At 33.7% G+C, this 17,154-nt stretch overlaps 1 pseudogene; it reads left to right on the forward strand.

Annotated features, from left to right (window-relative positions):
• Positions 1 to 8,649: 8,649 nt before the first annotated feature.
• On the forward strand, positions 8,650 to 15,478 carry LOC143620605 (glutathione S-transferase U17 pseudogene; annotated as a pseudogene).
• The last annotated feature ends 1,676 nt before the right edge of the window (positions 15,479 to 17,154 follow it).

Consider the following 17,154-nt stretch of genomic DNA (forward strand, 5'->3'; position numbering starts at 1 on the left):
GGGTCGACGTACATAGAGGCAACAGAAACCACAGTGCCTGGCCTGTTTTAGCAGTCATTTACAACCTTCCACCTTGGATGTGTATGAAAAGAAAATTCATCATGCTTTCCTTATTAATATCCGGAGTGCCATGTAACAATATTAATGTGTTTTTACAACCTTTAATTGACGATCTAGCATCTTTATTTGAGGTCGGGGAGCCAACATATGATGCTTATAAACAAGAAATGTTTACACTACGTGCAGTTGTGTTATGGACGATTAATGATTACCCTGCTCTTGGTACACTATGTGGTTGCCCTTACAGTGGATTCAAAGGTTGTGTGGTGTGTCGGGGAGATACTCAGTGTGTTCGACTTTATCACACAAAGAAGCAGAGTTATGCTGCCCATAGAAGGTATTTATCACATGACCACCCTTTCAGAAAACAAACAAAGACGTTCAACGGAAAAGAGTAGATGAGAACCGCTAAAGAGCCTATGACAGGGGAAGAGATATACGACGAGGTCAAAAACATTAACAATGAATAGGGAAAGGGATCTGAATCCCTAAGTGGGAGTAAGAAGAAAAGGGATAACACAACGCCGCACCAATATTGTAAGAAGTTCAACATATGGTACCAACGGCTCAGCTATTGGAAGTATTTACCTGTCCAACATTGTATTGATTTGATGCATGTTGAAAATGATGTGGCAGATTGTATTGTCTGGACGTTGTTAAACATTCCCGGTAGGACAAAAGACGGATTGGCAGCTAGAAAGGATTTGGAGTGTTTAGGGATTAAAAAGGAGTTGCAAGCGAAAGCAAAAGGCAACAATACAGAACTTCCTGCAGCATGCTTCACATTATCAGCGCAAGAAAAAGACATGTTTCTTGATACACTGTATAAACTGAAGGCTCCACTAGGGTATTGGTCTAACTTCTCTAGTTTGGTGAATCTTAAAGAAAGGAAGCTACAAGGAGTTGCAACAGTTTCTGCCCCTTGCAATACGGTCCATCATGCCAGAACCAATGAGAAATGCTATAATCAGGCTTTGTTTTTTTTTCAAGTCAATTTGTAGCAAAGAAATCATTGTAGAAGAGCATGATAAGATGCAGGAAGAGCAAATAGTTACACTGTGCCTGCTAGAGAAGTACTTCCCGCCATCATTTTTTGATGTTATGGTTCACTTAACCGTGCACCTTGTAAGAGAGATAAAATTATGTGGGCCACCATGCTTTCGTTGGATGTATCCCTTTGAAAGACGAATGAAGGTTATCAAAGGGCATGTGCGAAACAAAACTTATCCAGAAGGGTGCATTGCTGAGGAGAACATTGCGGAAGAAACAATCGAGTTTCTGAGCGAATACCAAAAAAACATCAAGAGTACTGTTGGTATTCCACATGATAAGCATGATGATAATGGGGAGACAATTCCTGTCACAGGCGTTAAATCAGTTGAAGTTTCTCCTGATCTTTTCAAGAGATCACATTTCTATGTGCTGTAGAATACGCCTGAAATAGCGTCGTATATCGAGTAAGTATTACTAACATATATTATCTAAATTATATATATATAAATATATATATATATATAGGGTGCAGTTACTATACGCTAATGCCTTAACGTACGATAGTTACGCGAGACGTTCAAAGGCAAAAAACAAAGCTAAAACCTAAAACGCTAAGCAAACGCACCCAAAAATAATATATATATGTATGTATATATATATATATATTAATTCGCAATATATTATACTCTTACTTGCAGACAACACAAGACCTCTTTGAAAAACCAAATGCCTGTTAAACGACAAGCATTGCTGGAGAAGGAGCATACTTTAAAGTTTGGTGACTGGTTACGCGACAAGGTAGATCAATTCATTAAGTCTTCTATAATTTTTAAAATTCTTTTATAGTTTCTGCAATGTAGGTGAAGAATCTAATCCTTGTAATGAAATTCAGGTTGAAAGAGAGCTAGCGGGCTCCACAGGTTCGGTATCGGAAACCGTAAAGTGGATTGCACACGGAACACACCGCAACGTTTACAAATACGACTCGTACGACATCAACGGTTATGAATTTCGTACAAAATCTCATGATGGTAGAGTTTACCAGAACAGCGGGGTTGGTGTAGAGGCGGATGACATGCACATCAAAAAAGACGTGGTGACGTATGGATAAAACTTTTATTTTGGGGTTTTGCAAGAGATATGGGTCCTAGATTATCATACTAAAAGAATTCCGGTCTTCATGTGCCAATGGGTTGACCGTAAACATGTCAAACATGATATTCTTGGTTACAGGTCGGTCGACCTAAACAAATTTGTCCACAAGGATGATCCGTTCATATTGGCCTCGCAAGCACTCCAGGTGTTTTATTTTCAAGATCAGCTGGATAGAAAAAAGCATGTTGTCCTCATGACTCCACCCAAGAATTATAGGCATTCGTATAACGAGGTCAATGAGGAATTTAGTACGGTAACTTTCCCTCATGAGGGTAATACATTGCCACTTGTACAACAAAATCAACTGCTTCGTAATGAGTCCCCGGATGATTACTGGAGGCCCGGGAAAAAGCCTACAACTATTCGTAATGGAGATTGACACCGATGTCGGGGTTGTCGACCCATCAGTTGTGTTAGTTCGGCTAGTTAGATGTAAATAATGTTTAAATATAGTTGTGATACATGATATCACCATTCTTTACTTTGTACTTATTAATTCAAACTAAAGAAATATTGTTTGTTTTTAATACTATTACTACTTAGACGTACAGGCCGGTTTGTTGAATTCATTTCATCTTCTGGCTATGTTGGTCAATTGGTGTCAACTTCAAACATACATCATGTTACATCGATAAAGTCACAATTGACTTGTAATGTACCATAGTAAGATCAATAAAGTCATTACACTCATAACTGACTCGTGCTATATCAAAGATATATTAATACAAAGAAAGCCCAAAAATGCATCATGTTGTCTAGGGTGTTCGGTAACAGACATCATTTCTTGTCTGATGGTTTTGTTTATTGCACAACCTCTATTTGGTTATGTTTCAACATACTTTTCAACAGCTGGTTTCCTGTAAAACATTAACAACTCATTTTATAAAAAAAAGACCATTATGCCCTTCTTTTCATAAACCTGCATACCAAAATTGTACCCTCCAGACTTTGAAGAAGCCTTTGAACAAATAAAATTCAGTTTTGAAAAACCGCTTCCAAACTCAATGCCATCACCAAATGGCATTGAGTTTTGGAAAGGATTTTATCAAAATCTAAGATCTTTGGGAAGTTTAAGATCTGTGGAATCCTTAGATTTTTTTGCTTGGCCAAGTTTGGAATTCACATAACATATATAGAAGTATAATAAATTTCAATCACCAGTTTTATTGCAGTCATTAAAGTCTCTGTTGTTATATAGTTGGTTGTTGAGTGTATAACACACTATAACTGCATACTACCTGTCAAAATGGTTTCCACACGCTTTGGAAACGCACAGAAGCTAATTATTTTTGGAAATTAATTACATTTATACCTACTACCTATCCAAAATCTTGGAAAAATATTTATGTAATTATAGCCTAAATTCAAGTTAATTAAAATAAAAAAAACTAGTAAATCACACGCTTTGTACGCTTTTAATACCTGTCAAAAATCTTGAAAATATATTTATGTAATAATAGCCTACATTCAAGTTAATTAAAATAAAAAAACTAGTATATCTTACTAGATACGCTACAAATCAACTGAACTACAATAAATTACTGTCTCAACTACCAAAAATTAAATTTTAGGTCTATTTTGTTATTCAATCACACTAACATCTATTTTAAAGTTAACTAAAAAAAACTACATCCAATACGCTATACATACGCATAAACCAAAATATAATAATAACATTTACAGTTAGTAATTAATAACATTTACAATAATAACTCCTAGTTAATAATATCACGTTTTGAAAACGCTCAACGCTCTACAGTTAATAATAACATTTACAATAATAACATTCACATAATATAAGTGATTAGGTATTAAAAAAAACCAGTCATTAAATGTCAGCCACAAGTTATATATATTACGCTTTGGAAACGCTCCACGCTTTACAGTTAATAATAACACTTACAATAATAACATTCACATAATATAAGTGATTATGTATTAAAAAAAATTAATATGATTAATCAATTCACATAACATATTACAATAATTAGATATACATTAATATAGAAAACCAAAAATTACATAAAACTAACTAGCTCCTAGCATCCGACTCTGTCTCAGAATCTACATCGACATCCATCGTAGACCTCCCTGTAGATTCCGTATCCGAAAATCTACATCCGGATTCTCTTCTGGAGTATGAGAGGGCATGATCCTCTCGTACATGCCATCCGAGGTATAGGTGGAGTCCCTAAGCCTTTGGAGGCGAAGGTTCACCTGACTACGGAATGCCCCATAAACGGACACCGCCTTGAAGTGCTCCAAGTCGTTCAACTCGATGTAGGCCACCTCGATTCCCGGCACCACCATAACAATGCTGAAATAATCAGCATTTGTGTACCCAAGCCACCTAACCATTTGGTTAAGTTGTTGGTACGTGAAGGTGTGAGGGTGGACATAGTCCATATACCTCACCCTTCGATTCCTCCGGACAGCGCCGGAAGAAAAGTGGAATCGTATGGTGAAAAATGTGGGGTCGTAGTAGATGGGGGCATGAACACCCGGTGCACGTTCGACCCATGATGAAGCCATTATCCGAAATTATAATTGAAAGATAGGTGGATTGTGATTGTGATTGTGATTGTGGATTTTAATTATGGATTGTGATTGTGATTTGTGGATTGTGATTGTGATTGTGACTGGTATTTAAACACCATCGGAACCCGGCGGTACATCTCCCTGACAATTTGAAATTGGCGGCACAAGAAACTGTAAAGGCAATGATGACGTCGCCACTCGTCAGATCAACGTGTGGCCATTAATTACATTTTTGACACGCTTAAACATATTTTAGTGTGACCATTTATCAATTATAGCCACACATAATAAGTGTATATGTGACAATAAAAAACTTAGAAAAAATAAAACTAACATACTCTTTGGTCACACAACCTCTTATAAGTGGCCATTAATTACATTTGGACACACTTAAAAATATTTAAGTGTGACCATTTCTCATTTATAGCCACACATAATAAGTGTATATGTGACAATAAAAAACTTATAAAAAATAAAACTAAGATACTCTTTGGTCACACAACTAAGTGGCCATTAGTTACATTTGGACACACTTAAAAATATTTAAGTGTGACAACTTATCACTTATAGCCACACATAGTAAGTGTATCCGTGACAATAAAAAACTTAGGAAAAATAAAAGTGAACTACTCTTTGATCACACAACCTTCTATAAGTGGTCATTAATTACATTTAGACACACTTAAAAATATTTAAGTGTGTTATCACCTAAAGCCATACATAATAAGTGTATCCGTGACAATAAAAAACTTAGGAAAAATAAAAGTAAATTACTCTTTGGTCACACAATCTCGTATAAGTGGCCATATATTTTTGAAGCGTTTTAGCCACATTACTAATAAATACAATGGTTGTTCGTCATATTTCGCCACTTTATTAAAAATGTGGCTAGAAAATGTGACATTAGGTCACACAACGTAATTAAGTGGCTATATACTTTACCTTTTAGACACATCTCTTATCAATACAGTAGCCGTTTGTCACATTTGGCCACACTATTAAAACATGTGGCTAGTTAAATGTCATAGTTTGTGGCTAATGCATGTGTTTTTGGTCACATGTATCAAAGATCAAACAAACTATGACTGTAGGTCACATTTCGCCACACGTTTTTATAATGTGGCTAGTTTTTGTCACAGTTTTTTTCATAGTGTGGCGAAAAGTACCTGAGTAGGTATAGAATGGTCACATGAAGAATAATATATGTGGCCAAAACATTCTGGAAGGTTTTCAAATATGGTCAAAGACCTTTTAGCCACACATTTAAGCCGAAGTGTGGCAAATCGCCCAGACCACATGTGTGGCCGAAGGTCGATATTCACGTAGTGTTTGGAAGTTATACTATTAAGACAATGCAAATCTATTAACTTTTTGTTTATATGGTTAAGTGTTTGTTGACAATTTATAGTTATTTCACCCGCGTGTGACGCGGGTCTATACCCTAGTGTGACATTATTATTTTTGTAGTATCCTGTAAATAAATAAAATTTTACCGCTCATGGTCTCGATAACACTTATAGAACACGAATAACCCCTCCCCAAATCATGAATCGATAAAGTATACAAAATCAAGGTTACAATACTCGTCCAAACATGGGATATTAACTTATTTAGATATGTTGTTAGGACATAATTACATATCAATGAATTAACCTAATCTCCTCCTATATTGTCCTACACCCCTTAGCAATTGAGGCCAATATCAACTAAATTAGATATGCTTTTAATCCATATGAACAAATTAACCTTAATCTCCTCCCACTGTGATATAGTCTTTTGTTGTGTACTCAAATTAATATAACAAAGAGATAATCAACTGAGAAGTAATTAATGTGATCTGTTCATTCAATAGAGAGATTACAATGAGAAGTCAAATGATAACAAAGAAAGAGATGAGAAACAGATCGAGAAGGATAGATAAGAAAACCACAAATCCGTCATAATTTGTTGGGCCTTGCTAACAATATTCATTCATGCCCTAAACTTGATTAGCCTATTCTTTTTAATCTGTGATGGAACCTGAAATCCGTCATAACTTTTTAGGCCTTGCTAACTCTTGAACCCGTGGGCTGCTTACTTTGGTCCATTATGGTGTAATATATGTTAATTGGGCTTGGACCCATAACGTTCACAACATCTTTGCAACTGAGGATGATTTGCTATTAAATATTTTCTCATTAAGAGCTAGCCATGGAAACCATACCGTGGATAGAAAGATTGCATACACCAACCTCTCTTATGAGTTGAGTTGGAACATTTTTTTTTAATGTTTTGGTACTCGTTTAGTAAACTTTGCATGGCTTTGGGTTTATTATGAAACTTGTTTTGTCAATAGCTGATCCCGACTAGAAGATGTGTTGGTAACGTGGAGATCATTCAAAGTGGCTGTGTTGGTGTGGCAAACAAGGATGGTATCCACCAATATAGTAAGACTAGCTAGCATATCATGCGTTGATGACATGGCCATTGTTCCATCTAGCAATGGTGAGGTGACAAAAAGCGGTGAGAAGTGTTGCTTGGACTCACGGTTATCACAAGTTGCTTTTGCTTGTTTGGGACGTAAGCCAACAAACAAATCAAGTCCGTCCAAAGTAATTTTACGACTGATGGAGTTAATGAAATCACATCCACGGTTATCACAAATCGTCTAAGCGATATGCCGCTTGATATTCTAATCGTGTCTATATGTCTTTTCATTATAGACCGAGTCTCAAGAACAAATCATACATATAGAAATATTGTTTTAGTGTTTATGAACATGAATATTCCGAAAGCAAGTATTTTGCTTTATTAAAGACAAAGAATGTTAAAATTCTGTCATTTTTTTGCACGGTTCTACCAAAAAAAAAAACTATATGTCTATATGTGTTTTAAGTTTTAACATCTATATATCATAACTTTTTCTTTTTAAAATCAATTGACGATAGAAACAACCATGATATAACGACATATGTTAATGCGTGGCAAATAGAATTTATGAAAGCAAAATAATGACAACTGTCTTAAAACGAGAACCGAAATTAAAAAAAAAAATTACTAGTTTAAACCACTTAAGAATACAGAGATTTTGTAGCGCCGTTGGTAATCACCAAATTATTTTTCTACCACAATTATTAATTTATTTTTATCTTATATTATATTTTTGCGGGATATGTGAGAAATATGTTGGGGATCACGGATGGATTATTCTACTTTCAGTATGTCTGTAATCATTAAATTATACAAAAAGTGGCATGTAACTGGACTTTTGAGTATACCTATATGAGTATTTACAAAAAAATAAAAATTTGTTATGAGTCAAGAAAGTGAGATTTTTTTTATCCTAAGTGTATATATGTATCGTATCGTTCTCTTTTAACCACTCTTATTTTGTCATTGCATATGTAATTAAGGAGCTTACATTGTAAGAGAGGTGATTCACTAACAATAAAATAACCCATTTAGATAATTAACAATTGATAATTTCCTTCCTCATTTATCTAAAAAACAATAAGAAAAGTAAAAATGATGTATAATTTTACAAATTAAACCATAGCTTGAACCCAAAAGTCTTACTAAATTACGTACATAACAAACAGAACAACATTAAATAATTGATCAGAATATATTTAATTAAGACGTGATTCCAAAAATTGCCAAACACATAAACAAAGTGATAACGAGTAGAAATGAGATAATGAGTAATAATTAAATGAGCTCTGTAAACTTTTAAGACTAGAGAAATAAGAAACTTTAATAAGTTAGTTGATTAACTGTATGATCGAGTGCGACACAATCGATAACGTGGCTTTACAATTTTTATTTTAAATAAGTTGTCATCAAGTAAGATAATTTATCCCTATAAATACCCCAACATTTCTCTTCAAGAATGCATCCATATATCATTATTTTCAAATAATTTCAATGGCACAAAAGTGTGAAATGAAGCTTCTTGGGACTCATGGAAGTGTATTCGTGACGCGTGTTAGATTTGCACTTAAACTCAAGTGCACCGAGTATGAGTACATTCAGGAAGATTTGTGTAACAAAAGTGAGCTCCTGCTTACTTCGAACCCGGTTTTTAAGCAAGTCCCTGTGCTTTTTCATGCAAATGAACATTCCATAATCGAGTCTCTTGTCATACTTGAGTATCTTGATGAGATCCGACCTGACGTCCACCCTCTCCTCCCTTCCAACGCTTCGGATCGAGCTCAATGCCGGATCTTGGCTTACACATATGACACCCTGGTAATTTATAATCCATGTAATTTGAATTTTGTTAGTTTTTTGCATAATAAAAAATAATGACAAACACACATTTAGTTATAGAACTTTTTTCCTAGTTTTGGTGATTAGTTTAGGTTAAAATAACCAAAATAAGCATGCTAATTAAGGATGCAAATGAACGAAGCATGAGCTCAGCTAGAGCTCAACTTGTTTTAACTTATGAGAACTCGATTTTGGTCGGGTTTGACTCGTTTATCAGTTTTTAATTAATTAATTTGTATACAATATATATATATATGTATATATAAAAAAATGGTTAAAATAAAAATAAAAAGTTTCATAATAATTGTAAGAATGACAAAAAATTTAAAGTTAGGAAACTACTTGAGCCTATCTAGGAAACTATGTGACCTAAATTCTATATCTTATGAAACTCTATGGTATTTTGGAAACTACAAATCTCAACAATTAGATCATATATCCAATGGTCTACATCTATTTTTACTATTCTTAGAAAACTATCTGTTTTTATTTTAACCCACGCACACACACACACACACGACTGATGCTCGCACGATGTGGCGGGTGTTTGAACGCAAAACATGCTAATCACGTAACAATTATGAGTGTTCATGGTTCAGTTTAAAACTTTGAAGCTGTTTAAACCGGTCATCGGTTTGGTTTCACGGTTGATTTTTTTAATTTCGGTCGTTTCATATTTTTCAAAGCGTAGAGAACGGTTTGGCTCGTGGGTTATACCGGAAGTCGGCCGTATGAAACTTGACCATACTGTAAATGCTGAATGCATTTAATCATTACTGTTATTTAGTATTAGATATGTTTATATATATATATATATATATATATATATATACATATATTAGATATAGTTAAGATATAATTGAACAAAGTCTTAATGATACAAGCAAACTTGGCTATTACAACTTTAATTTAATCTAATCCAGTATGACTTTTTATAATCTTTTTTTTGTTATTGTTTCAATGTTATGTCTTTCATTAATGTTTACTACTAGGTTATTAATATGTGTATTACAAAGGCTGAAAAATATTATAATGTCAATAAAAAAATGTTAATGTATTCGATTCAAGTTATATGTAAAATCAAACATGAAGTATATGGCATAACATATTAAACTGTTATAATTATTTAAAAAAAATCCATAATTCCAAACAATTTAGTAAGGTCTAACAATTTCTCATAAATGATATTATACATTACACTAAATATAATAGTGACAAAGGATTAGAGCATAAATTGTATATAAAGGAAATAATTCAAAGGAAAAAGTTTCCATCGGGTTTGAAAGTACTAGTTGTTTCAATAAACTGGTTTTGAACCAAATATGAATAATGAATTTACTTTTAAGTTAGAAAATGTTATCCTTTAAATTAGCCCTTTTGACTCAAACTTATTCTGGTCATAACTCTTTTTTACCCGCCCATTTTGACAGGAACTAATTTGATACCGAAATTTATTTTACTCAAAAAACACACTGATCTAAACTTGTTATGAACCTAACACGAACCCGAACCGCCTGTTTAAATTAATATAAAACTAAAAATACATGAATGATGAATTTTATTTTTAAGTTGGAAAATACTATAATTTAAAACAACACGATTCGACCCGAAATTATTTGAATCATAACCCTTTTTGGCACACATTTTTTGACCGAACCAATTTGATATTATTTTAAAAAAAATCGTTTTGACCCATACACTTTCCGTTCATAACATGTTTCGAGCCGAACTAATTTTGCTAAAAAAAACCATTGACTTGAACTAAATATGAGTTTGACCCACCCGTTTAAATTAACATAAAACTAAAAAGACATGAATAATAAATTTATCTTTATGTTAATAATATGTAAGGCCCCGTTACCGGTAGCCATACTTTAAAGTTGGATTTACTCATAAACGCGGTTCTAAATATCAGAGTTAATAAAAACTTTCGCGGAATAATATAAAAGTCAACCATTCATTACAACATCCATAACGTGTCTTTCAAAAACATAACATAAAACATAGCATTTTAAACATCACGACAATCTCCAGATGCCAGCCTCTTCGGATCCTGCCATGTGTCTCCCTCAAGCCAACTGCCTTAGTCGATTAGCCTGCGTGCATACTAAAAGTCAGCTACGCTGAGTGAGTTCTAGTTAATTATACAACATACAATACATTCACATACTAGTATATGCACCCGGAGGTACATACATTCATATCTACACACTTACTTACATACATACTTTCATTCTTTCTTTCGTACTTACTTACACACTTTCATTCATACATATACGTTTTAAAGAGCATTCTGCCCTATAACCTTCGCCGTTATTATTAGGGTCGGTTCCCTACGTTCGCCGACATTATTAGGGTCGGTTCCCTACATTCGCCGATACTATTTGGGTCGGTTCCCTTCATTTTCCGACATTATTAGGGTCGGTTCCCTACATTCGCGCTACTATAACATACCTGTCATTTACATACTTTCCTTGACGATATGTGCAATCTCCGAAGAGCGTTCACATACCACCAATATTTCATACATATATTGTTCATATATCATACATATTCATACATACGTCATTCATACATCATACATATCAATCATACCTTTAACAAACACTTGACGGCACATGCAATATCTGAAGATCGTTCACGCACCGTCAAGCAATCGTCATACATAAATCATACAAGGCATACACTTACCACCTAAGGTAAGCGTATTGACTATCACATCGAGTATGCACACAGCACCGAAAACAAGGAAGTGGGGCTAGAAACTCACCTCAATGCGGTTGCGTTCACCGTTTATGGTTATTCCCTTCTTGAGCTGTGCACGACTAACTGTATAATAATTATACGTATCAATAAACTATCACTACACATATCATCTTTCTAGTTTAATTATTACTCTCAACGAATGGGGGTCCGGAGGCAGCGCCCCTGGCAGCGGGGTTCTAGGGGCGGCAGCTCCTAGCGGGGTCCAAGGGGCAGAGCCCCTGGCTGGGTTAAGCTGCCAGGTCATCTTGGAAAAATTTTATTTTCATTAACTGTCTTAACACATTTTCCATTAGGATTTTGAATCATTAAATAATTTTCTACTTAAAGTCCAAGGGCTTCTTTGTAATTAAATCATTCTTTTCTAAGTCCAGGGACTGTTATTGTCATTCTGATAAACTTCTAATTCGTTACATTTCTCTTAACGAACTGGTCATTAAGCGAACTGGATCTTATAACGAATCAGTCCATAACGAACCAGTCCTAGTAACGAATTGGTCCATCCAATTCGTTATCTTTTCTAACGAATGACTATAACGAATCCGTTATCTTTTCCTTAACGAATCTAGACGCGAACTAAGGCCAGTTCGTTATTCTTTCCTCAGCGAATCAACTTAACGAATTGAACACGAACTGTAGCTAGTTCGTTATGTTCCCATAGACGAACCAGCTAGCGAATCACCTTTAATTCGTTAAATTCCCGTAGCGAACTAGGGTTAGGTCAGGGAATGTCAGAACATTCCCTGACATCCTCGTATTAACTTTTCTGGCGCCGCCGCCGGAGGGCTACTGGAAAACCACGGATTGGCCGGAAAAACGAGTTTTAACTCGTTTTTCACCGTTTTTCGTCCCGTTCGATCCAGATCTGAGCTAGGGTGACCCCTAAGCTCATCTTAGGTTCGGTTTATACCCGATTCCACCCGGATCTCGTGACTTAAACGGTTTAACGATGTCGGCTCGTCGTTTCGTGACCATATCTAACGGATTTAAGCTCATACAACATAATACAATCATACCTTGGGTCGGGATCGGTTTTCTCTTCTATTTTTCGGCTAGAGAGAGGATTAGAGAGAGAGAGAGGGAGAGCTTAAGTGTGTGTTTTGGTGGTGTATGGAATATGTGTAAAATGAGGGAATTAATGATGATTATGGTTTATATATTTAGGGATCATGGGCTTAAGCCCATGGTCTTTCCTTCTTTCTTTCATACCCAAGTCTATAACCCATGTCCATTTAACCCAACACTAGCCCAACTCATTTTCTAGTTATCTAAACCGATAACGACCCAATATAAAATAGACGAATTTTATTTTATTATTATAACCAAAAGTAGGATGTTCCATAATATAATTTTAAGAAAGTCATAATTTGTTTAATGTAGGTAATTTATTATTATATAAATATTAATATAATTGTTATAACATTTAACATCAAAATTATTAAATTGAAGGAATGATAGCGAAAAATAGTTAATTAGGTGGAATACATATAAATGGAAATTAATTAGTTGACATCCTATGTGGATGGTATATTTGAAGGCCTTGTGGAAAATATGTGTTACTTTAATAGATTAGTTAGACTTTTGTGACTAAAATGATCATTTTTCATGTTATGATCCTCTCAAGTATCATATTTTATTGATAATTAGCTAAAACTGACTGCACTGTTAAATTAAAAATCATTAATTTTTTTTATCAAAGCTTAAACTGTGAAACCAAATCGTAATCAGACTATTAGTAACGATTCACTTTCAGTTTTAAATTGCTCGTTTTTGGTTTTGGACGACAAAAAATCGGAACTAACAGTTGGTCTCACAAGTTTAACTTAAAAACCATCAAAACCGGCATTGAACATTCCTACGTAACATATTAAGTTTTTTAAATTAAAAAAAAAAAGTATATGACAATATCATACTCAAATTAAAGAGAATAAAATGATCGTTTTTATGGTGTTAATTTTTTATAAAAGTATTCACTTATGAAAAAATTATGGTTATTAAAAAAACATGGGAGAGAAGTTGGTTTAAAATTGAAAATAAAAGCATAATATGGTTAAAATTGAGAGAACAAACTTGTAAGTTGAGTTAATTATGTTTAAAATACAATTTTATCCCTTTTTACACTTGTATTTTATACATTAATATTTGTAATATTCTCGTTTAGCTTTTCAAACCAGCTCGAGCTTTATAAGTGAAGCTCGAGCTTGTTTATTTAAAATTTATTTTAAAGCTCAAGTTTTGGCTCGAGCTCATTCGTAGCTCACTAGTCGACTCGTCTCGTTTATTTAACAATTTATCTTGTAGCTCACGATCCGACTTGACTCATTTTCTTCTCGATCTAATGTTAACCAAAAAAATTTAGTAGAGTAAGCTATACAACTATAGAAGAGCCGGCCATCCCACTAATGCTTTTTGCAGGGCTGACCCAAGCGTAGGGTGAGCCGGACAACAAGCCGAAGCCCTTAATTTCGGGGGCAAAAAAGTTTTTGCATATATTTTTAATTTATATATATATATAGGTATAAATTTAATTTATCTAACTATTTATTGGGTCCAATACTTTTCTTTTTTAATCCACAATTACGATCCTTGAATTAAAAATTTTCAGGCCCAATATTTCGTTAGTGAAGATCGACGATCGACCATAGGTGCAGTCACAGACACCTAACGACCTAGCCATCACCGTTGATGTTATTACTATAGTTTTTCTCTATTTAGTTAAAACGTTAATGCTGTTTAAAAAATTAGCTTATATATTTCATTACTCGTTAGGCTGTACAAGCCTTTTTATTTCGGCTTGGCCGATGTATTTAAATTATTGAAGATGAACTTGACTACATGAGAGCCGGTGAGTGGTGGCACACATACTCCGAAAATCTGGCTCCTTCACAACCCGCTTAAACAAATACAAACGCGAGCCACAAATATAAAAGCCCACAAAATTTTGTGAAAATTTTATGATCAACATGCCTATTTTGTGATTTTCTTTTAGTTATGACTTCTAAGTTCCGTACCAGTATAGGTGACTTGAACATCCTTTTGGAAACAATTTTACTTTTAACTCAGTTTTAACGTTTGGTCCAACTATCTAAGCTTAAATAATTCTTTTCTTTGTAGGTTAAACTATACATTAAAGTTTATAGTATTCTGTTTTTAAAGATGGAATCCCCCCCCCCCCCCCCCCCAATTTTTCACTGAGTATTACTGTATTTTAAAAATGAAATTAATTCTCTTATTGTTTATCGTTTTTGAGCTTTATATATTATCTTCATGAATTATATCGCCCTCAAAATTTAAGAAACCATAGATGTAATATTCATTTATTGTAATAACAAGAAAGTATCATCCGTGGACGAAAGAGTTTATGATAACACAAGACAAGAAGAGAAGAGAAGAATTAAAAACACTGCTCATCGAAGGATCGGTGATGTTAGAAGAGGCATTCGTGAAGTTGAGCAAGGGAAAGGCCTTTTTCGGTGGAGATGATATTGGTTATCTAGATGTTGCTCTTGGAAGTTTTCTGGGGTGGTTCAAGTTTAATGGATCAGTTTTCGGTTTGAATGTGATTGATGAAGCAAGAACCCCGAGACTTACAGAATGGGTAAAGTGTATGTGGTCACATGAAGTGGCTAGGAGTATGATTCCAAGTCACGAAATTCATATGGATTTCCTTAACATGCTCCAAAGCCAGTTGCCACCCATGCATGTTCCGGTTTCCACATAGTAAATCGTTGTTTTTATATGTATATGCTAAATAAATGCCATATACCAACACTATATATGGTTAGATTGGAAGTTTGTACCTAGGTGTTGATGTTAATGAAGATCACATAGTAGTGATCCTTTGTGTTTTACAAACTTAATTATGAAGTGAATGTTTTCGTTAGACTTCTATCTACTTATGCGAACTTATTATTTATATATCAATTATAAATATTTAAATCTTTTTCAGCCATGACATTAGTACAAAATAAAGTTTATTTTAAAACGCTTAAATGGGGTTTACATAACGGTTTCAAAACCGTTTTATACGCCGCGTTGCAAAATGCATTAAAACGATTTAGAAACCTGTGTAAAATGATGTGTAAAAACAATGCCTAAAAAACTGGTGTAAAATGGTACGCAAAAACAACACTTCAAATACCTTTGTAAATGGTATTAAGAAACAACACTTCAAACCCAAAAAAACCACGCTTCTTTGTAGTAAAAAATATTGAAAATACCGTTGCAAATTATTAAAAAAACAACGTTTTTACACATTTGGCTTTTTGTTAAAATTAAATTTTGTTTGCAGTAACAAAAACATTGTAGTAACCAAAACCAAAAGTTTCAATTTATATACATAAATAATCTTACATTTATACAAAACTAGTCTAACCTATAAATAAAGATGTAAACAATACAGACACACACACACACACACACACAATGTTATTTCTACTTCTCCGCATCTTTATAATCTTCAAAATCGCATATACATATTCTTCAACGGTTTTGAGCAAGAAACCCTATTTCATTCCCTTCTTCTAGTAACACTATGTTCATTTATGGTTCAGCTAAAGATAAAAACAACACATATCAATTCCACCAAACTTAAAAAAGATTAGAATATCCATTAAAATAAGGAAGTCAACTCTATAATATATATATGTTAAAATGGATCACTTAGTCGTTTACATGAGACTACAACTTTATTAAAGTAGGTTTTGGTTCAAGTATTATATCAAACAATTAGTGTGCATTATATGTTATATTTGAAACAAACATTAAACGAGTTTTAAGGTACATTATGAAGGAACATAATATATGAAAGTTACGATACATAATAAATTCAACTTTTCTATAACACAAATTAGTTTGTGTGAAAGATACTTTGTGTGGCTCAATAAATCATATTGTATTGGATTAGAAAAAAGAAACAGTTTTAACGTTGTGCAAAACAGACAATGTTGATCACTAGCATCTCCTTTACATGGTGTAACATTATATAACCTTATTTAAGCAATTTATCAAACACTTGGTGTGCATTATGTTTTTCTTTAGTTTTATGTTTATTTCATTATTAAATAACTCCAAAAACACTATATCACTCTTTTTTTTAAATATTAGTTATCCAAACAAAGAAAACTTCAAAAAGCGAAATAACGAGATACATACCTATAGTGAATAATTGCTGTAAAAGCTTCTTCCTCTAATCAACAAATTTATGTCTTGCGAATGAAGGCAATCACGTAATGGATATGTGACTACGTAACTAAATCAAAGAAATCAAACAATCAACAAGCTTACCATAACGATGACCCTAGACAGATGCAATATTCCGATCGGTTAACATAAGCACAAAATAAACAAATCCTAAAATGAAATTACAAAAAGTAAACTAAAATCTACGGCTTTAAC

This window comes from Bidens hawaiensis, unplaced genomic scaffold (genome assembly GCF_021521415.1).
Source record: "Bidens hawaiensis isolate Kalapana, Puna unplaced genomic scaffold, B.hawaiensis_p1.1 tig00002617_1, whole genome shotgun sequence".
NCBI classification, from domain to species: domain Eukaryota; kingdom Viridiplantae; phylum Streptophyta; class Magnoliopsida; order Asterales; family Asteraceae; genus Bidens; species Bidens hawaiensis.